This window comes from Polistes canadensis, unplaced genomic scaffold (assembly GCF_001313835.1).
Source record: "Polistes canadensis isolate GaletaPanama2010 unplaced genomic scaffold, ASM131383v1 scaffold_4, whole genome shotgun sequence".
Taxonomy (NCBI): domain Eukaryota; kingdom Metazoa; phylum Arthropoda; class Insecta; order Hymenoptera; family Vespidae; genus Polistes; species Polistes canadensis.
The window spans coordinates 1,370,022-1,396,051 of record NW_014569551.1 but is presented as its reverse complement, the minus strand read 5'-3'; the positions used below and the strand labels follow the sequence as shown (position 1 = coordinate 1,396,051).

Here is a 26,030-nt window from a genome sequence, read left to right as displayed (position 1 = left end):
GCGAATAACTTCGACGTCGAAATTAGGAAGTTTTATTGCAACATCGTCGAAGATAACGGGCAATGTAACTGTTACGATATCGCGAAACGATGTACAAGTTAATATTCCCTGTGTGCGATATAAACCTAGACATGTATAAGATTACATATATATATATATATATATCTGAGCAAATAATTCATATAGGATGGAATATGGCATCAGGGATAACGAGTTATCGTGCTTTTTGCTCGCAACCAAAGGAACTGGATGCGCATCACGAGAAACGAGCGTGAATTTCGGTTAGGTCGAATCGGAAAGGGAGAAGGAGGAGGAAGAGGAGGAGGAGGTGGAAGGAGCGTTTACGTTCATAGCTCAAGCTGACCCTACCTAAAAGCAAGTTTTCGCGTGTGCACAGGGTGGTACGTTGGGGAGGAAGCATATAGAGAAGTAGAGAGGAGAAAAGAGAGAGAAAGAGAGAGGAGCTTAGTAGGTACGTGCACAGCGAAGCAGAGAGAAAGAGAACACGAGAGAAATAGATAGATAGATAGATAGAGAGAGAAAGAGAAAGAATAAGAGAGAGATAGTAGTGTAGTCAGATAGTAGTAGAAGACTCGAGGAGAAGAGATGGAAGCAAGCAAGCTGGCAGGTAGGTTACGTATGAACGGAACTAACGTATGAGGTTGGAGCGTGGCCAGCCACTATTTCACACGAGCAACGAGGGAACGTACCAGAGGCTACCCAGTGGTCAACTAACCTCTGCTGACCAATGGACCACCGGATAACCTATGCTGCCTACCCCATCCGCTGGAAATATGCTTATGGTATACGCTTGGCCTGTCGTTTTCGACAACGAACGACGACCGACCGCGCCCCTTTCGCGTCTCACCATCTCGCATTACCAGAGGAACAAGGGAAAGAGAAAGAGAATGGGAGAGAATCGACTCACCATCCGTACCGTATCGAATGTTTATCGAAGTCTAACTCTCCAAATAACGTCTGCTGATGCACTCTGCGCATTCTATACGACTGAGTAATCACATTGTAAGAGGAAATAATTATTTGCAGAACGGTTGAGAGAATGAGAGAATGAGAAAAGCCGATTCTCCATGAAACGTAGTAAATTAATCTATTGTATATGTACATGTGTATACCTAATTCTTATTCCCTATAGAAATTTCAGATAGACTGAATCTTCGGTAACGAGACGATGTAACTTCCTCTCGAATAATTGTCTATAAAACATGGACAAAAATGAAAAGCAGTAATGGGATATTTGATCGTTACAGTCTAATATTTCGAAACAAATTATTGAATGTATACCTTCTTAATGATTCGATCTTCGTAACGGGAAAGAGAAGATGCGTAATGTGATATGACCCGTAAAACAAACCATAAAGACTATTCGCGGTATAGGTACATATTAAAATTTCTTTGGAAGAAAATAAAATATTATTGGAGATAAATTCCACGATGTGGGTAATGTAAAAACAATTGTTCAAATCATTTTACTCCACGAGGCGAAGTGATTACGTCGACCTAAGTTATCATAGAGCAATGACGAGTTATTATTAATTATTATGCTTAACCATAAGTATAAAATCACGACACACGAATGTTCTCGGCTCGAACATATAGCAACGAGTTCGAATCGATAAATTTATTGCCGTATTTATCTTCGAAGCGTGTTCTCCGGCCCGATAAACGAGGACATATCGATGAAGACGAGGTGCATCCTTTTGAAGATCGAAGGTCGAGAACAGAACATTGGAAGAAATATGAAAAAAAGAAGAAAGAAAGAAAGAGAGAGAGAGAGAGAGAGAGAGAGAGAGAGAGAGAAATGATCGTGATCGTTTCTCGATGTGAGTCGAAGCGAAGCTCGTGTCATTCGGCGACGCATGCATCATCGTTTATGCCACTTGACACGATGGATCGAACGCGATTGCAGTTCAACGGAATGTGCGAACGATAATTCTAGCTCGATATGCGAAACGATGATCGTCCCTACTACCGCGCATATTTTACCGGATATTTAAATATTTCTCTTATGCCTTTCGAGGCTGATACCATCTTTCGTGAGAAATGCGAATGGAAAATACGAAGACATTCTCATTCGCCAAGAAAACTCATTGAGAATGCAAAAATGCAATGAGTCTCTCTTATAACCATTCCTTGAAGAATTCGTGAGATATTAAATCGTGGTTTTCTTCTCGGCTTTCTCTTACATCAATTTTGTGTAATTTCTCTCTTTCTTTTTCCCACCATCTGGCTCTCTCATTCGAATCTTGTTTCTGTTTATTCTTTATTTTTTTCTGTATATACCTAAAATACATGTTTATTTATATAATATTTTTTACTATATCTACTTTAAATTATATAATTGTAAATATACCTATATGAGTGCAGAATTCTCTAATGTGGTGTGTCCACTGGTAATTGTAATAACCCAGTAATAAGAAAGATAAGGGTTAAATTAAAGTAACAAATAAAAGACGTGATTGAGCCAATAGAAATAGGAAAACTTTATTGGCTCGTCAGGGAAAAGCCTTACCACATAAAAACCCTGGATTATTATACAAGATTACAAGAATGAACAGTGTCTAACCAAAACCTTGGTCACGTATCTCACCTCTCGATCGCTTTGCCGCTTTTCGCAGCTTACCTTGTTTATATATGAAGGTATACGGGGCGTCTATATCTCGCTCGTATAAGGGGGCTATAAGCGTGCCTATACCCTTGTGTTCATTTATTTCGTCTTATGAGGGGTCTATAGGTGTAATCTCTACCCTCTGCGTTTTCCCTCGTTTCAAACTCACTTCAAAGGATACGCGGATTCCTCCAATCTGGAGTCCTCCGGTGGTAGAATAAATGGATAATGCTGGTGTGCGAAGTTCCGTGTTACTATGCGTCTCGTGCGATCTAATAATACGATGATTTTTTTTTCCAAACCAAGATGTGTCCTCGTAGACATTCGGCGGAAAAATAGGAAAAACGCTTTCATTGGTTGGCTAATTAAGACGTGCTTAGTAACTTCGTGAAGAGTGGAGCTGTTCTTCGTAAGTTTCGGAATAATATTGAGGCACATATTTTAAATATACATTAAATATCTACGATCATTTCTCAGATCGTACATTACCAATAACATTTATTCTCATAATCGAGCTGTCGTTTTACATTAACCAATCCCTTGACTCGCGAAACGTCAAAATTAATTTGCCGAGTCTCGAATATACGTCATCAATGTACACTTTGACAGGGATTTATTACTCTAGCACTTCTGGAGAGTATTATTTGTCAGATAGATGAGAGCGGGCAAATGGTAACGCGAGAATTCGACAAGGTCGACCGACCTTCCAATATTTTCGACGCATCCTCCGGCTGCGTCGCCGTCGCCGATGGCAACGATCTCGCGTCGCACAATACCTTGGACGATATTATGATAATATTGAACGTGTAATAGGAAAACGGCCTTTCCAAATGATGGATGGCCTTTAAGGTCGGATGTGCCGGTAATACTTGCCGTCATTGTCGTCTGGGCTAATTTCTCTTGGAAATGCTCCTAGCTCAACTCGTGTTAACAATAAAAAGAAAAGGAAAAAGAAAAAGAAAATGAAAAAATGGAAAAAAATGAAGGAAAATGTAATAAGCGTCGCGCTAGAGGGAGGTAAATCCAAAAGATAACTACTACCCTTCAACCCTAGTCCTTCAACCGTGAGACGTGTCGATTGACGTGAGCACTGTTTCGATACAATGGGCCACCTTCGTCTCTCCCTCGCTCTTTTCGTCCATGTATGCGTACTCCTTAATGTCGTTCGATATATCATAGCTGCGGGACGCGCGTGTGGTTCTCGCTTGCTAATCTCACCGACGGGGGGTGTGAGACACGGCCGACATGGGAAACGCTTGACGAAGATAAATAACCTGTTTAGTGATACGTCGATACGCGGAGCACCAACACCATTGTATTTCGAAATTCCCCTAAGCGTTCTATCACTATTCCTTTTCACCCACGCACCTTACCGTCTCCTTTATCTTTCTCTTTCTATCTTTCTCTTCATTTCTCTCTCTCTCTCTCTCTCTTTCTCTCCGCTTTATTCGTAAGGAATTCGTTCGAAGGAAAATATATCCTCGATATTCAACTTCTTCCAAACGAATAATTTTTCTTTCCATCGATATAATTTCTCAACCTACCTACCCCTCTCCCCCGTTACCTGGCCACCCGACTTTTTCTTCAATGTTGTTCTTTTCCCAGTTATTTTTCTTTTTTTCCTCATGCTACCAATATTTCGAGATAAAATTGTAAGTTACAGAAAATTTACGTGGACTCGGGGCTAACAAGATGAAAGGGTAAAAAGCGAACGGACATTCGTTTAGTCTATAAACTTTGGAAGGATCTCTCGTAAATTGAATCTCTTCGTACACCCTTGCCTCGATTTTTCCATCAGCCTCAGTCGTTTCGAATTATCGACGAGATATAGTATTCCTTTCGCGTATTTTTCTTTCAGTTATTCGTTAAACGAACGTTAGACGAGATTGGACTCGCAATCAGTTACAATCTAACCTTTAAAGTTAAATACGTCGAGTTATATAATAAAACGTTTATATGTGTTACTATATAATATTAAGATCAATATAGAAAATCCGAGCAGTGTATAAAAGAATGCCCAGAAGATATTGATCAATCTAAAACGTATGCTTCAATTAGCTATGAGTGAAAATTCAAAGTATCATTAGAAAATAGCGAAAAACTACTAGATAGTCATTGGTATGCGCGAAATATCCTTTTTCTCTTGGAAGACGTTTTATCGTCTCGGCAGCTCGGCAAAAATTCAACGCGTTGCGGTTACGGATAAAGTACCCCTAAAAGCAAGTCTCGACCTGCCGAAATCGGCCATAAAACACAAAACGCGCGTTGCACGGCGTCGCTCGACGGGGTGGATTATCTTCCGAGGTTTATCGGGGGAACAACGTCGGCTTGTTTTTAATGGCCTTGCCTTTCCTCCTCCTCTCCTTTTCTCCTTTCTCTATCTATCTATCTATCTATCTATCTATCTTTCTCTCTCTCTCTCGTATACATTGGAACTTCACGAAGCTATTCGCGCCCTTTCTGGCTTGGTACGTGCTTCGACCGAGTCGGGCAATAATCCTAGATGATATTCGGTCGCCGTTAGATGGTCTTCCTACTCCTAATACGACCTTACCGAACTTATATGGTGGACATTTACGTCAGTCGTCGTCGTCGTTGTCGTCGTCGTCGTTTGTGTTGTCGTCATCGTCTGTGTCGTATTGCGAAACGACGATCGCTTGGAGCCACGATTAAATCGTCGTTTTAAAGGGAACCATCTGGTGTGCGAATTGCGAATACTCAAGAAAGAGAGAGAAAGAGAGAGTGAGAGAGTAAGAAGGAGGAAGATCTATGTGCGTGATTGCCTCTCATAGACGCATAAAAGCGCCGTTCTCCTACGTAAAACACGAGTCCGCTACTTCGAACACTTATACGAATTTTCTCCGTTTACGTTTTAGAGTTTTGAACGATACCCTACTAATTTATTATCTCTCGAGGAAATTGACGCGATAGTATTCAACAGTAGTTAATATAATATGAGTCTCAGACGATTAAAGTAAATCATAATATTTTGTTGATTACTTGCGTTAATCATAATTAATCCTTCGTCATCGTAGAATTTCGTTTATTAGCGAGAAAAAGTGATGAAAATTTCCCTGACTTTCTCTTTCTCTTTCTCTTTTCCAAGTTTCAAGGTAATGGCGCAGAAATTTGAACGATGAATGGTTTACCAAGGGAGAGAAAGATAGAGACAAGAAAAAAGAAAGTACGGTTCTTTGAATTATTACCAGCTAACACACGATGCGTAAGAAGTAAGTAGACGAGAAGGAAGCCTTGCTTTTATCTTAACGGCAATGTTACATCGGATATGCGCCATTAAATCCTCGCTCATCAATCACCTTCCCGGATTGTTTTCGGCTTTTGTACCGTTCACCCCTCTAGTTCGGATTAACGTGCTGAATAGATAAAAGACGGTTTTGTTCAACGGGGATGAGTGGAAAATTGTGCGTAGAATGGAAGCAAAATATTAACAGCAGGTTTGAAGAGTATCGAAAATTGGTTATGGGAAAAATTCCTCGTCACGATTCATTCGTGTGCGTAGAAAAGAGAAAATGTTAAAGAGTGGGAGGGATAGAGAGAAAGCTAGATTGAAAAAGAAAGAAGGATAGGATGATAAGGAGAGAGAAAGAAGATATGAAACGTGATTCTCTATCAAGATGCTTTATCTCCAGTCTATCTAACCAGTTAAGATACTCTTAAAGTGCCGTGTCTCGAGAATATCAAAAGGAATACGCTTAATATTAAATCGTAAGATATGGATCTCTCTCGGCATTTAAGTAGATGCCATGGTCTTATCGGTGCTGGTTCAAAGACTGTTCAGTTTTGTTCCTTTGGTCGAGTCTGCTCTCTTCTTGAAAAGGAAGCCGTAGCAGCGTCGTTTCGTCGCTAACAGCAACCTACCATCATTCTCGTCTCTTTCTCTAGAGCCCGTTTTCTAATTAGTAGAGACGCCAATTTCGCAGAGTTATCAGGTATTTCGAGAGGCTTCTTAAGAGGGCCCCAGGTATGGGGATCAGCGTCAAATGTATAACGTTTTTCCGTAGGAAGAAAATAAAGGAAACTCCTTTTCCAACGTTCCAACCATCTTGATATTTAATCTCGCATGCTCTCACTCGCTCACTGTTAAGGAACCTTTGGAGGACTATAGTTGTTTTCCTTCTTTATTCGTGTCTATTTCTCATCGCTTTACAAGGATTCTATTCACCGTTCGTTCTCTTTGCTACAAAAAGAATCATGAAATAACGTAATCGGAGTGCTAATAAAATCTGTGCTCCCTTCCTTCCTTCCTTCCTTCCTTCCTTCCTTCCTTGCGTCGACCCGTAAATCCTTTCACTGTCCTTTCTTTTCCTCCCTTTTAAACGAGAAGATAAAAGAAGTAAGAAGGAAAGAAAAAGAAGGATAGTAAATGAGAGAGAAAAAGATAGATAGATGGAAAAGAAGAGGATGGACTCGCTTTAACTTCGTTACTTATCGTCATTATGGTCCGATAAAAAGTGTACAACCCTGCGGGCATCATAATCCCTCGAAAGCTGTATTAATATTAGGAAATGAGAAAACGAGGTAGTTCTTTTAAATTTAATCTCTTAATAAGATCATTCGTCAACGAGCCCAGGAGCGATGAAGTGGTCAGGATTATTTTTAATCGTCCCTTCGTCGAGTTCCACATCTTCTCCCTCTGGCCGTTCTGTCGCAAACCTTGTTACGTTTTCAAGCGTTATTAACAGCAAATTAAAAGTTCGCCTAACATTCCTTTTTCTTTCTGATCTATGTGTTATCTTCTTGCTATCTTTGCATTATTATCTATAACCAAGAATCATTCCCAATAACGTTGAATATCTGGATAAAACTTAGAAGTCCGTCAGTACGTTTCTATATCCTTCGGAAAAAAGAACATTTCTCCCGGCGAACAACCCTTAGATTTCTTTTTCTCCTTCTTATCGAATCCATCGGGAAGCGAGTACGACGAAGGGCGTTCCCTCGCGAATATCCCATCTGGGTCTCCACCGTGGTCCGTGATTTAGTTTAAGTTAACAGGCAGCTAGTGGCTTTGAAAGTCGTTTAAAACGTATGCCGTTGCCCGAGGATGGAAGATGCCTTGCAGAGAGGAGAAAGGAGGTGGTTCTTGATTAAATAAAATGCGTCTGATATAGTAGATTTAATTTAGAAAGTTCGAGAGAGGGTCTTCTCGTATGAAGGATACGCAGAACGCAAAAGAGGAAGCACCATTGCTATCGAATCTCTCCTGCATCAGTTTTCTTGGATTCAATTGAAAATGATTACCGAGACGCTCGCAATTTGATAAGATATTTCGAATGAATTCTACGATCGTCCTCCTCTCTTTTCCATCTCGTCGTTTATTTTTTTTTATTATTATTTCTCTCTCCCATGTTTATATAATATTCCTCGTATCCCCTTTCGCAAAGTTTATTCGAAAAAAGAAAGTACAAGAAATATATAGAATATACCGATGTGAGTTCTGAATTAATGAATAGCCGAATAATTAATCCTATATCTATTTACGCGTATGGAGAGGACAAGTTATAGTGGGTGGTCGATACGAAAACGGGGATCGGTACAGCAGCCAGTACAGAAACGACCGGGCCGCAATGTGGTTTTCCGGATAATCTAGTGGGGAAACAATCGAAGCTCATCGAAATTCGCTGCGGACGCTCAAACTACTTGTCTGCGGGATAAAGCTTCTCTCTCTCTCTCTCTCTCTCTCTCTCTCTCTCTCTCTCTCTCTTTCTCTTTTTATCTCTTTATCTCTCTCGCTCTACTTTGCGCGATGGTCGAACTTAACAGCCGTGAATGCTTTAAATAGTTTACCGAAACTACAAAACAATCTAGCTTTGGTACGTCTGACACGTTCCGAAGCGTGCTCCCTTAACCTTTTTCACACTTCCTTTCCACTTTATCCGTTCGTCCTTCTACAATCACCATACACCTATATTCTTCTTCCTGTTCGTCGTCTCGTTTTGTCTCATCGTAGACATACTTGCCTACTAATTATCTATTACCATTAATATATTGCTACTATCACCGAAATAACTTGCCTCGCATACTTTTGTTAAATAAAATACCAACGGGACGTGAGTAGAAATTTATTACTTCCGATAAATAGCATTCGATCGTTAAATTTCCAATAAATCTTTCCAATAATTCTCGATTAATAAACGCTGATTAATGATCATCTCGTTGAGATGAACTTTTTTCTCTCATAGTTCTCCTTAGCTGCGATAAAAATTAATATAAAATGTGTAAAGGGAATGCCATTAAATTCGAAACTTTACAAATCGAAAAAATCGTGTCATTTAAAAATTATTGGAAAACTAAACAGCTGGTATACCACCCAAATATATGACTTTTTTATGAGTACTTTAGTCAGGAAATTAAACGAGTTCATAAAGAATTAAATTTCGTCTGTTCGGAATGTGTAATTCATTAACCTGATAACCGAATTATTTCGTGAAATTTATGAAATTCTGTCCTGATGAAAGAATTAATAAACCATTTGTTTCACACTCCAATTAAAAAAACAAGAATACAAAATTCATGTTTTAATATTGTATTTAACAATTTATTAACTTATTCATATAATTTTCAATTCCCCCCATCTCGGAGCTAATTTACAATTAATATAATAATAAATTTTGTATTTTTTCACGTGTACCAATCGAAAATTATTTGCGGAGATTAATGGAGATATGATCGACTCGTGTCACGATAGTAGTTGTGATCGAAAGTCTATCATGAAACCAACGTTGTCCAGATTACTCGAGGGGACGACATAATTAAGTCGTTTGGCAAAGTTTCACTGTAAGAGAGTACCTTTCCCCTGAGCTTATCGCCTTAGAAGATTCTTTCGACAACTAAGAAACGACCCTTCGCAATAATTCCTCTATCCATCTATCCTCTTTTGATTAGCTTGAAAGCCGTATCCTGTAAAAAATATGCTTATCTGTTGCCACGGAACGATAATCGATCTAGAATAGAAAAACGAAAATATTGAATCAGAGGAAAAACTATTTACATTATCGAAATATCACGTGTTTATCCTCTCTAAGTTTGAACATGTTAACGTTACTCCTGTAACAAGGAAACGAGCCAAATCGGCGGACCGAAGTCAACCCGGAACGGGTCAAATTGTGTCCATCCGGCAGTGCCCGGCGTTGTTTCTGACTGGTGGTCACTCGAATTAGGAACTCCGGAAATCTGCAAATGGCTCTAATTGGTTTTACCCTCTACCCTTCTTTACCCCATTTCGACCTATCCTCACGGGAAATGAGGAAAACCTAATTTTATTAACTCTTCAATAGACGGCAGCATGAGAAAGCTTTTTGTTAAAGTTTCTACACATAGTGGTAGACGTTCTGTTTGGCAGAACAGAAACAAGGAAAAACTAACGAATTCCTCTTCTTACAAATGGTGTTCAAGTTATTTTACTTGTTGTTAGAATCTTTCTGATACTATCGAATTTTCCTATATTCGCGATAAAACAAAACACGTGGCGAAAACGAAGAATGACAGAATGAATAGTAGGAAAAAGAAAAAAAAAGGGAAAAGAGAAAAGAACAAAGAGAAAAAAAAGGGTGGAAATAAAAGAGGAAAAAGACATCCGGGATATAGGTGCTTGGATAAATGTTGAAAGAGGTTGGTGAGGGAAGTTACGGTTAGTCCCACCATCAATCAAGTCCGCCACTGCTTTTCTGATTGCGATGGAGAGGAAAAGGTTTGCGTCTGGTAGGATAGAGAAAGAAGAGATTCATGCTAGGCTGGAGAAAAAAAGAAGAAGGGAGGACGGAAAGAGATGCTCGACGAACGAATGATAAAGACGCGATCTAAACAGAGGTGAACCAAGTAAAGAGGATAATCTCGAAAAGGATACGAACCGACGGATGAAAGAGTGAGAGAAAGAAAAACGGAAACACGTACAAGCATGCTGTCGGAATGTTGAAAAAGAAAGAACGATACTGCGTCTTCGCAAAGCATTAAAATAATCAGAGCACTGATTCTATTTTTTTTGTCTAAAACGATTTTACCATTTTCAAAATTTCTTTAAATTATTAAACTTGAAATATATTATAATATATTTTCTTGTATCGATAATCCATTAGGAATCAAAAGTTCCTCTATATCTTCATATTTTATCAAATTGTAGCGCGAGTCTATTCGACTTTTAAATCGATAACATGGATAGTGATGAAAAAAAGTTAACAAACACGGGAGGAAAGAAAATTAGAATCTCTGAAGTGGGAGACAGTTATCAGAAGCGTCAAAGCGAATCAAAGATTAAAGTACAGCAATCCAAGAGTTCCTTTACATTTATCGATTAAACAGCGATGTTTTTCCTTGCTCTCTAGTATTTTTTTTTCTTTTTTTTCGTTTTCTACTTCTTACATTGACGAAGTTAGTTTGAAAAGTAATGATCATCGACAGAAAATTACTATTTGTGTTTCTTCAAAGACGGTTGTCAATACGGATGCTATCAAAGGAATAGCTCGCATCGATAATCTTCATACCTTCTGCTTTCTTATTTCGTTTTTAAATTAGGAATATATAGAAAAATAAAAATGTAAAGGTATTTCAAAGATATGAAGATATGAAAATATTATTATTTTGAATATTTATTTGTGCAGAGGTAGAAAGGAACGTGTACAAAGTAATTCCATGTATAGACAAAATACCCATCGCTCATAAAATTTCTAACTAAAGTCTTCGTTATTACGTTAAATGGAATTCGAATCGATTCTCGAGCTAGCGGATATTGGCTACTGATAGTAATATTCGTGAATTGGCTGAGCTCGACAGAAACGTTTTGAAGCCAAACGATATTATCCTGTTTGTTTTCCGTCTGTATTTGCGTAACGACTCTAAATTGCTATTACGATAGCGAGGCTGGTGTATTCCGTTCATCAAAAATTCAATTAATGCGTTAATTTAACGCATTAGTCCTTCGCGCATCTTACGCTCCGTTGGAATGAGTTGAGAAATATCTTTGAAAATTAATTAAAAAGCTTATTTCTCAAGTAGATAGAATGCGTGAATAATTTTCAAGAGAAATTATTTAGCTGATTTTTACGAATGGTCAAAGTTCAAATACTTTGATCCTTTCCATTTAATTGACTCTATATTGTCGTAATATTAAGTATTTTTCTGTTTTGATCGTTTAATAAATAGTTTTACGAGTGTAATTTTCTTCCAGTGAATTTTGTAGTACCTAACAATTTTCTCCAGAGAGCTTTATCGCATCAATTATATCACAAAGTATACTGCTACGAAGTTCTAGACTTCTTTGCGCACAAGGACAAAAGATGTTCTTTAAGCCCAAAAGTCGCTCGGCATCTTGGACCAATTTGCAATATTTTCGTGTTAGCTAAGGAACGAAGTAGAATATTCCCCTTCCATTGTCGTTTCCATAAAGTCTATCGGATGATGCAGCTCTATGGAAAGAAAATAAGACGATAGAGAAAGAGAAGAAAGAAAACAAGACAAAAGAAAATAAAAAGAAGAGAAAGAGAGAGAGAGAGAGAGAGAGAGAGAGAGAATGCTGTTTTGACAGAGAACAGTATTATCGACGTTCCGTCAGAATACCTGAGAGATAGTAGACGCTTTTCCTTTATCATCCTTTTACTTTCTCAAGTAATCACAATTGATGAATTTATTTTCGTTCAAAGCTTACACGCGTTTGTCCAAATAATGAACTTTTTATTGATATTTAATCAAAAATTAATTAAAAACGAGTTTCTTTTATCTTCATATTAAATATTATAGAATTGGATATACTCCCTTCAATTTGACACAATTGAAAAAAATAACTATCTCTAAGATAGAAAGTAGAGTAAAACGGCAAAAGCATTGCGTGAAACGTATCGAGATTGGCTTTACCTGACTGTAAATTTCCAACTTTCGAGAAGGTCCAGTTAATCTCGGTGCGCGTTAGTAAATTACGGGGAAGATTCACGCGCATAACCACGGGGCCGCTTTACGAAGTAGCTAGCAATGCATGTACGTGCTTGCACGAGGAAACAAAGAAGGAGAAGGGCGTAGTTGTAAATTACGCGTGGTTTCCCCTAAGTTTGCGTACTTTGGAGCTAAGATAACTCGCTTTACTCGCGGCGTAAAAGCGTATAGCACAAACTGCGATTAAACACGGCTACCTAACTGCCTAGTTTGGCACAAGCAGAGTAATTCCGCGTCGGAATCGTTTAAAAAGTGATTTCCCTCGCATCACGTACTATTATAGACGAACCTAAGTGCAATTCGACGTTGCGCTTTATTTACAATTAATGGAGTATATTTTATAGAACTTTCCGTTGATAATCCGAATCGAGATTCTTTCCTATTAAACAAAAGTGTCCTCCTCCTGGCGCGTATAGCTTTTTTGTTGTTTTTGTTTTTATTTCCTTCTTGCCATTGTTTTTGTTTTATTATAAATTCAATTAGTTATTGTCTTTGTTGTTCGTAGAAGCGAACGATGAATGGCATATTTGCAAAAGCCATAGCGGTCAGACGAGCTGCCTGTTGCCGTCCGTTGAAAAGTGCGACCCGTTATTCTGACTGACATGCATTTAGTCTAAATCCATTGAGTGGCAGTTGGCCCGCTCGATAACGTTGAAATTGCGAAATAATATTTTAACCGAATCACGTCTGGCCGAACGTAAATTTGCAAAGTTTAATTAAAAGTTTCAATGAAACTGGCAGAGGGGGAGTATGAGTATACATTGTGAGCGATAAATAACGAAGCTACGTTCGGCTGGTCGAGCGAGCACGCGCGTGTACGCTTACGATCAAAACAAATTTCAACGTTCGACAAAATACTCGTTATAATATGACGCAACAGTCTGCCAGACGCACAATAGCGTCGAGGGTATATTTTATCGAACAAAGTTGCGAGACACGCTTTCATGTTCATACAGAAATCATGTTGCTTCTGTTTTTTCAAAAGCACACCGGCTAACGTTTGAGTCTCGACGAATCGTTTAACGCGTGAGCTTTTGTTCCATTACAAAAGTCGTCACTTTGCCTTTTTCACGCATTTAGGTTCGATCGAGAAAAAAAAAACGTTCCTGTATTTCGAAATAAGTCAACGCTTAGGCGTGTTAAAAATTGCGAGAAATATTTTTTCTTCTCGTTTTAAAATTATTTTACAAGAAATGATATGAAAATATTCGATTACGATCCTCCCAGTTTACTTTTACTTTTACTTTTACATTTACATTTTAATGTTCATAACTTATGAATGTGTTTCTATTATTGAATAATATCCTTGATAGTCAGTGTCCGTAGAAGTGTAGGAGTAAGATTTTTGAAAAATGTTTCTCATTGTAAACTTAGTAGTTGGTGTAATACTTTCCTTGCTTGATTTACGCATTTCCGTCAGCGACACCGTAGTTCAAGGCAACTCGATTAAAGTTATGCCCCGTGTGGCTTTAGTACAAAGACAAGAGAGGATAGGACGAGAAGGCTTCGTAACTTTTGGACGCGTCGTGCACCTTGCTAAGTGTAATATATAATGGATTTTTCGCCGGAAATGGCGAGGTGTCCATAGATCATGAACCCTACTTCCGTCGCAGCTAAACCCTAGCAGAAAGCCTGCGGTCTGATTTATTTTCTCGGTGGCGCTACGTCGCCCCTCGGTTGGTCCATTATCTTCTCGGTAGTTTCCTCGATTTGTTGCTCCTCGAATTTCCATTTTGCTGTACCACGGGAATATCATTAAATCGTTACAACGTCTGCTAAATTCTCTGAAAGGTTAAATTCGATCGTGTACTCGTTAGCGATATCACTGTATATCTAGATAATCATGATCATGCCAAGAATGTAAGGAAATTATAGTCTCCGATAGTATCTTTGCGATTGGTCAACCGATCATAAAGTTTTTATGTACCTCTCAATGACGAAAACTACGGGAAGGATTAAAAAAGAAAGAAACCAACGGAAACAGGGAAGAGGACCCGTTTTCTTAACTCGAAGTTTCGCGCTATTATACCTGCCACCGTGAAGAATATTCATTCGAATTACATAGGCGCGCGTCTCGTTCGAATGCCGCTTATTACTAAGCACGAGCAAAGTATTCATTACCGTCTCGTTTTCGTACGTGGTAAAACTTTCGGTGGGCGTTCATTAGCCCAACCGCGTATATTTAAGCGAGCGAGAACATGTTCATATAGTCGAAAGTGTTTCTCTTACACGGATTGAATAAAATTTCGTTCACTATCTGTTTGTTCGAACGTGAGTGCATTCTCAATATCAATTTTTTCCCTGTAAAAGCCAATGCAATTTTATTAGCATCTATTTCTGCGAAATGAAATGAATAATAGATTATTCGAAATCCTTGATAGAATTGAATTCACCAAAACTCGGAATTATAAAGTAGTTGATACCTGTGACACCAGTTGTTTTCTCGTTATTATATAATTTTTCATTAATTAAATGCATTTATGGAAATATATCCGAGTAGAAAGTATCGGTCCTGCGTTATTGGATTTGCATGGGTCTAAATGAAAGAAAATCAAAACCACAATCGGTTGCAAATAATTGAGTAGTATTTGCTTGTAACGAAATAAGTAAAACTTTTTCTATTTTATTTCCAACCAAGGGATATTTGTCAGTGCTTAAAGTGCTATTAACGTTCTAGAGTAGTTCGTGATGGTGTTGTGCCAGAGAAAATAATAATTCCCTGTTGTACGCTGAACAAAAAGAGAGAGAGAGAGAGAGAAGAAAAGAAAAAAGAATCAACGTGCTTTTCTAACTGAAGAAGAAAAGCTATAGCGAGAAGAGAAATAGTAGACTAAAAGATAAAAGTAAAGACAAACGAAACGATTGAAATGCGGCACGGCGAAGGACTCATCAGCCTCGAGGAGATTTGCCAAGGGAATGAAACCTTCGCTATAAGACGACAATGGATCGAAGTAGGCCACGTGGGATTCTTAACGACTCTCGTTTTACACAAGCTGTGATTTTTGGATTATATTCGCATCGCGTCGGTCAGAAATACTGAAAGAAAAATTTAACAAAAATAACAACTTTCATACAGATTAATCATAGGAATAATCGAATAAATGAATCACTATTATCAAAGTTGAAAACTCGTGTCTTCTATCGTAAATTAACTAAATAGGTAGAAAATTGATAATCAAAAACTTAATAACTCAAAAATAATGCAAAAAAGCAAGATAAAAGAATCGCCAAGTATAAAAGAGAGAGAGAGAGAGAGAGAGAGAGAGAGAGAGAGAAGGAAAGAGATATATATATATACATAAAGAGAGGAGAGAAGAAACAACGTGTTGAGGCGAGCTTGATTTCCGTCTCCGAGGCACGACGGGGCGTTGTAATATGACGTCGCAGCGTGAAATCCAAGCGGAAATTCCGGCGAGCGAGCAATGGTATCAGGCAAAACCCACCCCTACCCCTCCCACTCCCCACTCCCAAAATGAGTGAAAGCGTACGAAGGGTCGAATGGTTGAGTGGAAACGATAGAGAGAGAAAGAGAGAGAGAGAGAGAGAGAGAGAGAGAGAGTTAGTTAGAGAGAAAGAGAGAATAGACGAGCAATCCAACGCACAGCAGGGGGTGGGATTCGGGCGAGGGTGTCGCTATTTTTCATTAACCGCTCGATAGAGCGAGAAAGCGGGGCCTCTCGATGTTTTATTTCGTTCGTCTCTCTGTTTCACTTTTTCTTGCTCTATTTCACTCTTCTCTCCGTCGGTCGCACGTAGTTCGATCTTCCCGCTGCTTTAGTCTACTCCCACATCCACAAGGTTCGTCGCGACGAGAGCTGCACACCCTTTGTCGTGCCCGCTCCCGGGCTAACACTCCTCTTTTTGCTATTTTATTCAACTTTTTCGCGAGAGAAGGCGCAACGAAGCAGGAGAGGTTAGGCCGGGGAAATCCTTTTATTACCTGGCCGCGCGACTCCAGTGTTTAGCGAACAATAAGCCGATGAAAGCTACGTTTGAGCTGTAGGAGTCCTTTGAAAAATCCTTTTCCACCTAGCTCCCATAAGGGTTCCTATATCTCTTTCTCTTTCCTTCTTCTCCATTCTTTCCCCTCTTCCTTCCTTCATTTTTTCTCACACCTCACATTTCTGCCCTCTTTTTATTTCTCAGCTTTGCGAAGTGTCCCACTCTGTAACAATATCACACTTCTCCTTTAATTCCGAACACGTGTACTTAATTCTATGATACTTTAGGATGCATGTATTCTTCTCCGTTGTGATATTTAATATATAAGCATTAATTATGATTAATTTCGTATTAGGAAAAAGTATTCTGCATCGAGAGCAAGGGGAAAATGAAGAAACAGGGTATCAAACTTAGCCACTTTTCCATATTAAATTTCTCTCATTAAGTTGGAAATATTTTTCTTATATTATTAACAAACAATTATATATTCAAGGTTTGCTTTCGTGTTAATCTCATCTGATAATTTATAAACAACACACTTTATTTTAAAACGATTGTCGAAAAATGTATTAGAAGAACATCATACACTTGGGGTACTTAAAATTGTCGAGACACCATTCATCATTCTGTCCACAGATCACTTAAGCCGAAAAGGTCCGAGACGCTTCAAAATCATGACGTTGCAGTGAAAACGCTAAGTCATTGTCCAATCGTTTTAAACGGTGCAACGCTTAATCGTTCGGCCTCGACATCATTCACTCTCTCTCTCTCTCTTTCTCTCTCTCTTTAGATAACCGCTATTCATCGTCTAAGATTTTATTTTCACGCGAAATAAAAGACGTTCCCTCTTTTGTTGATCGAAAGGAGGATCAAGAGGACTAAATTCCGACGAAGAGGAAATCTTAACGTTCACCGAAAACGAACGGTGGTTAGGGGAATGTTCGCACGGACGGTGGGGTCAGGGGTAGATAAATGAAAGCAGAGAGACTTAATGAGAGCCGCGGGCGCATTCATATTTATGTGAACCAACGAACGTAGCCCTGGTACTGAATCAGACCCGCGCTAACACCCTCCGCCCGATTCACCGACCCTGCCCAAACTCCATTTCCGCTCCCGCCCCGAAACCGACCCTATTTGTTTTTATAATTCTACTTGAATAATTGCCAACTTCTAGCTACCCCGCTAACCCCTTCGTCCCAACACAACTCGCTCTACCTTCCGTACTCACCGCACGCGGTAGCCGCTCTCATGTACACCCTGCATCCACACTGAAATACCCAAAGAGATACAGAAAACAAGAGAGAGAGAGTGAGAGAGAGAGAGAGAGAGAGAGAGAAAAAGAGAGAATAAAACAAACCAAACTGAAATATTGCGTACCCTCGACCAACCTCCGTACTAACTCAAACCTCCTGTTAAAGCGACCACCGACTCTTGCTTTCTCTCTTCTTCATTTTTCTTCTTTATATTACCGTCTTCTTTTCTTTGTCTTATTTCTTTTTATACCGAAAAAAAGAACCCACGCGGCATAAGGAAAAAGGAAATCCGCATGAAATAATAAAAAATTACTTTTTTTTGTGCACTAGATTTTATTATAGAAAGCATTGTCTCTCTCTCTCTCTCTTTTTTTTCTCTTTGACTTTTCCATTCTTTGTTTTTTTATTTTGAGATAAATACAATTTTCTTAACCACCCTGGTCGCGTATCCTTTCTTTGTATTATAAAAAGAAAAGTTGGTCAACATCTATCGAAGATTTGGAGATAGAATTGGGAGTATCGAAGTAAGAAATAAAAAGAGATAGAGATGGAAAAAGAAAAATGGATAAAACGGGTTGTGCAAAAGAAAGAAAAAAGATAACGACAAAGATTTCCTCGTAGCTGAGAATCTTTTTAAAGGAATCCGAACGTGAAAATCGTACGTGTGCTGAGCAGTAATCAAAGAAAACACGGAAAGTGCATGGACCAATGGATACAAACGGTATAAAACAATTGAAGATTATCGATATTCAGATAAAAAAAATTCGGAAGAAAGAAAGAAATTTCTTTTTTTGAGATACTATTTTCATTTATTCATGATTAAGTGGTACAAAATGACACGAAGGGATACTACGAAGAAAAGTATTTTGGTAGATTCGAGCCCCCCCATTATCTTTCGAGTTGCCTTCCGAAATAATCTACAACAGGAATGTGGCCCATAGAGACTAGGGTTCGATAAATTCTCTACTTTGGAATAGCAGCGTGACCAAAGTGGCCACGTTCTTCCCAGAAGATAATTTAGATTCCTGAGGTGCCATTTATCAAACTTTTTATCAAACTTATCGAATAGTGCTAGTTATCGTTGACGGAAAAGTAAATGCTTACTTAAAGAAATTCTCGTACGATCGATCTACAACGAAACGTATCGATTTTAGATAATATAGTGATTTAGGAATGACAAAGAATATAATATTTCAGTGTGTTTAAAAGGGAAAATAAATTTTTAATTTGGCATGTTTCGAAAAAAAAAAAAAACAAAAAAAAATACCAAACTATTTACTCGAAATACAATTCAGTTAATTTTAACAAGCTTTGTTTATATCGAGATGCAAGCTGCTGGCACTCGCTTAATTAATAATCGTAAAATGTCGGACGAATGCGCGCTGCGTGTAACGGAGAGAAGTTCGAACGTGCACGGAAACGTAATTTAATTAATAGTAATCAATTAACATACGCCCGTCCACAATGTCATAAGCAACAAAATCACGTACAACGGAGGGAAACATTTCTTCGACGGTAACCGACACCGTTTTGCTCTGACTTATCGAATAATTATGACGATTACAGTAGCGATACACGTAGAAACAGGTGCGCTAAGATTAGTGGCCCAAGCGAACGTTAAACTCTTCGCATTGAGTAGAGGAAAGAGGGTGGTAACGGTCGGGTTAGTTATAGGATATCCGAAGAAGCCGTGGGGTAAGATAAAGGTGGTGGAGGGTGGCTTACTGCTCCTTCGGCAACTATAGTCGTCTACCAATAAGAAGCGTAGAAACAGGATGGGAAGGGATGACGGCATTGTAAGGGGGTCCTGGTGGTCTTGGTGGAAGGGTGAAATAATTGTCGGAGCGCGTGACTCCCATGCCAAACATCCCTTATACTTGGAGCCAGCAAGCCAAGAGTCTGAAACCACCGCAATGCACCCATAAACTTAATACTGCCGTTTGCCGGCTCTCGCTTATACCAGAAGTCACCTTTTCTCGCATTTCTCTCTCTCTCTCTCTTTCCTTCTCACGTTCTCTTCTGCTCTCCTGAGCGAAAGTAAGGGCGGTTCGATACGATAAGGTATATCCTACGTCTCCAGAGAATGGACACGTTCCTTCGTTTCGCCTGTCTGAAGGTATTTCCAATTTTTACGCTTCTTATCGATCATTTCGAAAGAAATGTCTAGATTCTTCTACAATCCTTTTATTATATTTATTATATGTTTGTCGATATGATTAAAATAATAATTATATGAAATTAAAAATACGATAATCTCTCTTTCTCTTCGCGAAGGCAAATACCGAATTGATAAAAAGAAAAAACAAAAAGAAAAGAAAAAGTAGAAAAAAGACCATACACTAACCCATCATTTAGTTATCATTCCTAGATGTGAAATTTCGACAAACATCGGATAACGCGCTGGAGCAATTAATTTCTCTCTCATAGTTGTCGCGTAGGTCGCTAAGAGGTATAATTTCTGCATCCTCGTGACCCGTATATGTCTCGCATCGAAAGAGGATCGTCATTCAGTCGTCAGACTGCTAGGACGTTTCCACACAGATTGAGAAATAAATGAGTTTTTAAATCGAGTGCTAATCGTTTTGCTGATTCGTGTAGTAGAACGGAAGATATGGGGTGCGATAGTGAGATAGAGAGAACAGATGCAGGAGAGAGTGGGTCTGATATACTAGGAAAAAGATGAAGTTTCAATAAACTCCCGAGAGGTAGGACGTCGGAGTCAATTTCAGGGAGCAATTGCGGGTCACGAAGCAAATCGACGTGTGTAGAAGGGAAAAGAAAAACTCTCCAGTTGATTCGATGAGTTTGATGTAAAGATTATCATTGGGGTGGGGCAGGGATATAAAACTAGTATATAGGTTTGAATCTAGGACGGGAAATAGTAAAGATAAAAATAATGAAACAGTGTAGAGAAGTTTGGAAGTGTCGATGGATATAAATATAAAGTGTGCCGAGTCATACAGCGTGTTTCCTTCGATATATCTATGCTTGTGGTAATAGGTTCGAGTCAATATCTCCCAATCTGCTTCTACTTTTTCCTTCCGTTCTCTTTTCGTCGATTTTCGGAAGAAAAATTCGGAGAGAAAAGTCCGAAGGTATGTAGGAAAAAGGGATGGAAAGGCCAATCGAACGCCATCGTCGAACTTCGATAAAACCTGGAATAAAAGCCACCTCAGCTTTATAACTTACACCAACCTTTACACAGCAGCTTCGATCACATTCGTTAAAGACGTTTCTATTCCATTATCGCGATCTACGTCATTGAATTTTCATCGAACATCGGCAAAATCCCCGAACGTATGTAAGCTCTTCTTTAACGACTTCTTCAAACTCCATAACTCCCACTTCGTTGCCTTCTTAATTCGATCTTATGATCCCAAAACGGGATTGTTCTTTCGAAAAGGAGAACGAACGGGATGTACCAGACATTTTAAAGAACGCGGGAGAGACTCGTTCTGTAAAACAATTAAAAGTTATTATTTTATGCAAACAAGCAGCGTATCTTGTTAAAAAGTTTCCTTCCTAGGTAAATCGGGTTTTAGAAATCGAGTTCGTATTTTAACTCTTGTCTAAGTTTTTGACGTCTCCAATTTCCGTTTCTTGACTCAATCGGGGCCGCCGACTTTTGGGTAAGTATTCAATACTTTGCCTAAACACGAGATCGGGTCACGAAGTTAGTGTGACGAACCTGGTTGATTTTGCTGAACTAAGAGAATGAGAGAGAGAGAGAGAGAGAGAAAGGTCTCTCGGTCAACGAGTAACTTGTCTCTCCTGGTTGTGGTTTCCTGTAGAGGTGTACCAAAAGCTAAGCTAGAAGTTAGGAGAACGAGGAGAAGAGAAAGAGAATGAAATTGAGAAGGGGGACAAAATAGAGAACAGTGTGAGTTAACTGCACGCGATAAACTGTAACTACTACCTCGAAGGTAGTAGTAAACCTACTAACTGTTACCACCTAATTATGGCTGAGGTAATATCAGCTTCTCCGTGCTGTTTCGAACGATTGCTACCGGTGTATCTTAGAACCAACCTCTTACTAGTCTTATGTAAAACCGAGCCCTTCGATATCCGGCTTTGAGACGGTCGATCGGCATTCATTTGCTATCGATCCTTAACGATTTTCTCGCAACATCATTTTCTAACTCGCTAAGATTCATGTTTAAAACTAACTGTAGGAAATTTTTTATCAATCGACCACCATTCCCTAATCTACCCAATTAATATTATCATTCCGTTCAATACTACCACGTAAGTGTTCCTACCCCAACCATTACTTTATCCTAGAACACTCTATTATCGCAAAACTCAACGAACAAACCTACATATTATCTTCTAATAAAGTACAGTATATGGGGGAAGATAAGGTAGGAATTCTTTTTGGAACGCTTCTTATCCTTTCAGAATATCCTATCTCTCCTAATAAACGCAACTAAATTACCGCGTTTGTTAGTGTACCCAAATAGGTCAAATGTCACTTTTTTCTATCGGTTGATGCAAATCTCTCGATACGAACTAGAAGCAAGGCATCATGAAAATTTCAGGCGTGAATCGCGATTTCGTGCAGCGTTAGCTACGTCACTCTATCCTAACCTCTATTTTCTTTTCTTTTTATTCTGCCGGAGCGTTAATCGACATAATCCTTTATTCCCGTAACGTCAAAGTAACCTTTTTATCGTGCCATTTTATACAACTCGGTCGTGACGGTACGTTAACCTTCTCGTGAGGAACCTCCAAAGAACTCTAGAATACTAGGTCGTCACGAACACATGCACCTACGTTGCATCGTCATGAAAATCCGATGAATTTAATAATCGCCAAACGGTCTAACAATCAGTTCGCGATCTACAAACGCGTAATTCTGTTTTTTTTTTTTTTATAAATATGCGAAAAAAAGAAAGTCAGCTGGAACCGAGCAATTATTTTCAGGGAAGGAAGGAGGGGGAAAGAAAGTAACTTTTCTCTTAAACGTAACGTTGTTAGATATAAAAATTTTCTATTGCTTTTCGATAAGAACATAATTCTTCCGTTATACGTATGGTAGTGAAGGAGGCGTGGATCGAATAACTGCCATCGTCATTTCTATTATCTTTCCAACTGGCCGCCCGCAAAGTCCCGACATAAATCCGTGCACGAGGCGAAGCCGGTAATACTCTAGAAAAGCATTGGAAAAAGGAAACGCAAAAGCCGCGAGCAAAGCGTCGTTCGACCATCATAATCGTTATCGTTGTTCAACAAGGACGGCAGTAATTGCTACCGAAAGTAATAAGATGAATTGTTTTATTGCCTATTTCGTTGTAATCACGGTCGGCGTACTCGCGAAATACGTTTGTTTTTCTGTTACATTGTTTGTTTGTTTTTTTTTTCCTTTTTCTTAACGAAGTACGATCTTTTCCCTCTCGCGCGTTATTTTCTTTTTTCCCTCTACCAAAACAACGCGATGCGACTTTCAGAGAAATTATTCATTCAATCTGAAATGAAAAGATTCGATTGCAAGCATTCAAGCCGTTAACAAACCGTAGGATCGAGTTTCGTGCGCGTAGCTTTCGTAATTAAGCCGGGGAATGGTAATGACGTTTAATCGAGCTCGTATGCCCCCGCAATCGTAACCAATAAACGACTTTCGGATTTCCATTAACGTTAGAATCGGTTCTGTTGATTTCAGTTTTGTTATCGAACGAATTACTTATTTTATCTTTCATTTGAAAAAAAAAAAAACAAAAGAAAAAGATACATCGATTTTATTCTCCCGACTATCAATCTATCAATAGACTGTAGTTACATTATTTTATCTTACAAATAGGTATAGGAATTGTTAATATCAATATTAATATTGAAATTGAAAAACATTAAAAAACGCGTGAACATTTATATTTCGAAGAGAGATATAAGATACGGATCCTACGATCTCAGTTGGTACTCGTTACGTCACGAGTCGTAACAGTAATTAACGATGGAACAAGCGAACGTACACATTAGAAACAGTCGAAGCAGCCTCCTCCTTTCCTGTAAAACCTTGCTTTTTCCCCTCTTTCACTCATTCCCTCTTTTTCTATCAACCCTTATCCATCTCTGTCGTGCTCGAACGAAGAACACAGTGCGTCAACCAGGCAACCACTCTCGAAGTGTCTCTCCTTCTCGTTGGGCCTTTGTGTTTGCTCTCCCTCTCACCTTTTTTTCTAACTCTCTTTCACTCTTGGTGATACACACACGTCCCCCGTTTTTCCCTCGCACGCCCTCAACCAACCTTCGTCTCTCGCACTTTTTGTTGTAGGCAGAACAAAACGCGTGTAAATTGGCACACCCACCAATAAACCTCGAAGATCCCCGACATACACGCACGCACGCACGCGTGTATGTCGTCTCTCTTTCTTTCTCTCTCTCTTATTCTCTTCTCTCCCTTCCCTTTGCTTCAGTCCTTCCCTTTCTTTTCAGTTTTCTATGCGAGAGCGTGTACGTGGCCGAGAGCGCGAACAACATGTAAATTCATCCCCCTCCCCGTTACTCCCCTCGTATGCGCGAGCATGTGAGCATACATAACCGTATACTCGCGCGTGTTTCTACGAACACGACAAGTAGCACCACGTCACGTTACGTTACTTTTTCTTCTACTTGCATCTTTCATCAGACGACTTCAATGCGCGGTTTACCTCCGCGCTGCTTAGATTTATTATAATAAACAGTAGTTAGAACGATGAAGAAGCGACGATTTTCAAACTTACAATGCTCGACGAATGACTTTTTTCAAACTTTCAATTGCTTTCCACCTTCTCGTCGTCGTCGTCGTCGTCGTCCTCGTTTCTTTTCTTTTCTTTAATAGTAGTCGTTAAATTGTCCCCTCCTAACGTTCGTTCTACCGAGTAAACTTTATATTCCTTTTACCATTTATTTTTATTTACTTTTATTTTTAATTTTACAGAAAGCAGAGAGAAGGGATATCGTTCACCGTGAAATTCATGCGGAACACGATTCAGTTTTCTCTCACTGACTCGACCCGTTAGCCCCGTCGGTTCTTTCAACCCCCATTTTGGAAAATGTCGCCTCAGTTTTCGTCCCTGTCTCGCCTACGCCATAGATTCACCAGGAAAGGGAATATATTTGCGAGGGTAGAAAAACGGATAGCCGTTTCCGCCAAGGAGTTCCGAATTTCACTAATCCGCGACCAATTGTTTTGAGTGGTTTCAATTATGCAAATGAGATGGCAGACCGCCGACTTACGACCAAGAAACCACTTAGATACCAAGGATTCTGCATCCGAAATATACGGGCGTGGCTGTGGCTACGTCTTCGTCTTCCCGGGAAGACCTTGCACCCTTGTTAGCATACCATATACATATGCATGCCTACCTTTATATACACGCCGACGGTTTTCGCAACTTATATTAATAGCAAAAATTTGTCTCTCACAGTTTTTACACCATCAAACGGAATATCCGTTTGTACTCATACGATTGTACCAAAATAGTGAACTTCTCTAAAAAAAAAACAAATAGGGTAGAAATTTAATTGAAATATTTGAAATATTTATTTGCCCCCTTCTCTTTTGTCCTTTTCTTTTTTCGCTCTCTGTATTATACTTTCGAAATACGAAATCTACCGTATAATACATGCTAACAACATTTTTAATATGTGTTTTATACACGGCAAATAAAATTCTTCTAATTAAACGAATATATTGTGCATACCGAGAAAAACACGAGCTTATAATGTCATATGCAGGATACGATGTACGAGTAATAAAGAAGTGCTCGGAAGGAAAGAATTATATTTAACTCTTCCCTTTTTACTCTACTTGATGGCTAAATTAAACTTTTTGACGAGCCACCCGTGCGATACGATCTTTTATAGTGGAAAAGAGTGAAAGAGAAAGAGAAAGGGTGAGAGAGAGAGAGGTGAAAGAGAGACAGCGACAGATTGCGTACGGAACGAAAAATATGACGCTCATATTCTGTAGAGTATTCGATGTTGGGGCGTATATACACGTATGGTTATTTTGGAAAATAGCTTGGTGATAGGACTTTGAAAAATCGCCAAAGGGAACATCCAACGTTGGAAAATATTCATTAACGGGATACGAATATATTGGAACGAAATTTTTCGCGGAAAATAAATATGTTTACCCGTTGATTCTCTAACCAGAAGGTTTTATAATATTTTGGTTAAACAAATATATACTATTGAATAAATAGTTCGCTAGTATGTTTTAGCAATCGTATTAATTTTAAAAAACTAGCTGTTATATACCCTTAAGAATTTATCTACATTGCATTATTAAT

At 39.0% G+C, this 26,030-nt stretch overlaps 1 long non-coding RNA gene across 1 annotated transcript in view; it reads left to right on the top strand.

The window, feature by feature from the left end:
* LOC106787384 overlaps positions 1-26,030 on the top strand; it is a 463,752-nt gene that overhangs the window by 225,168 nt on the left and 212,554 nt on the right. The window lies entirely within an intron of this gene.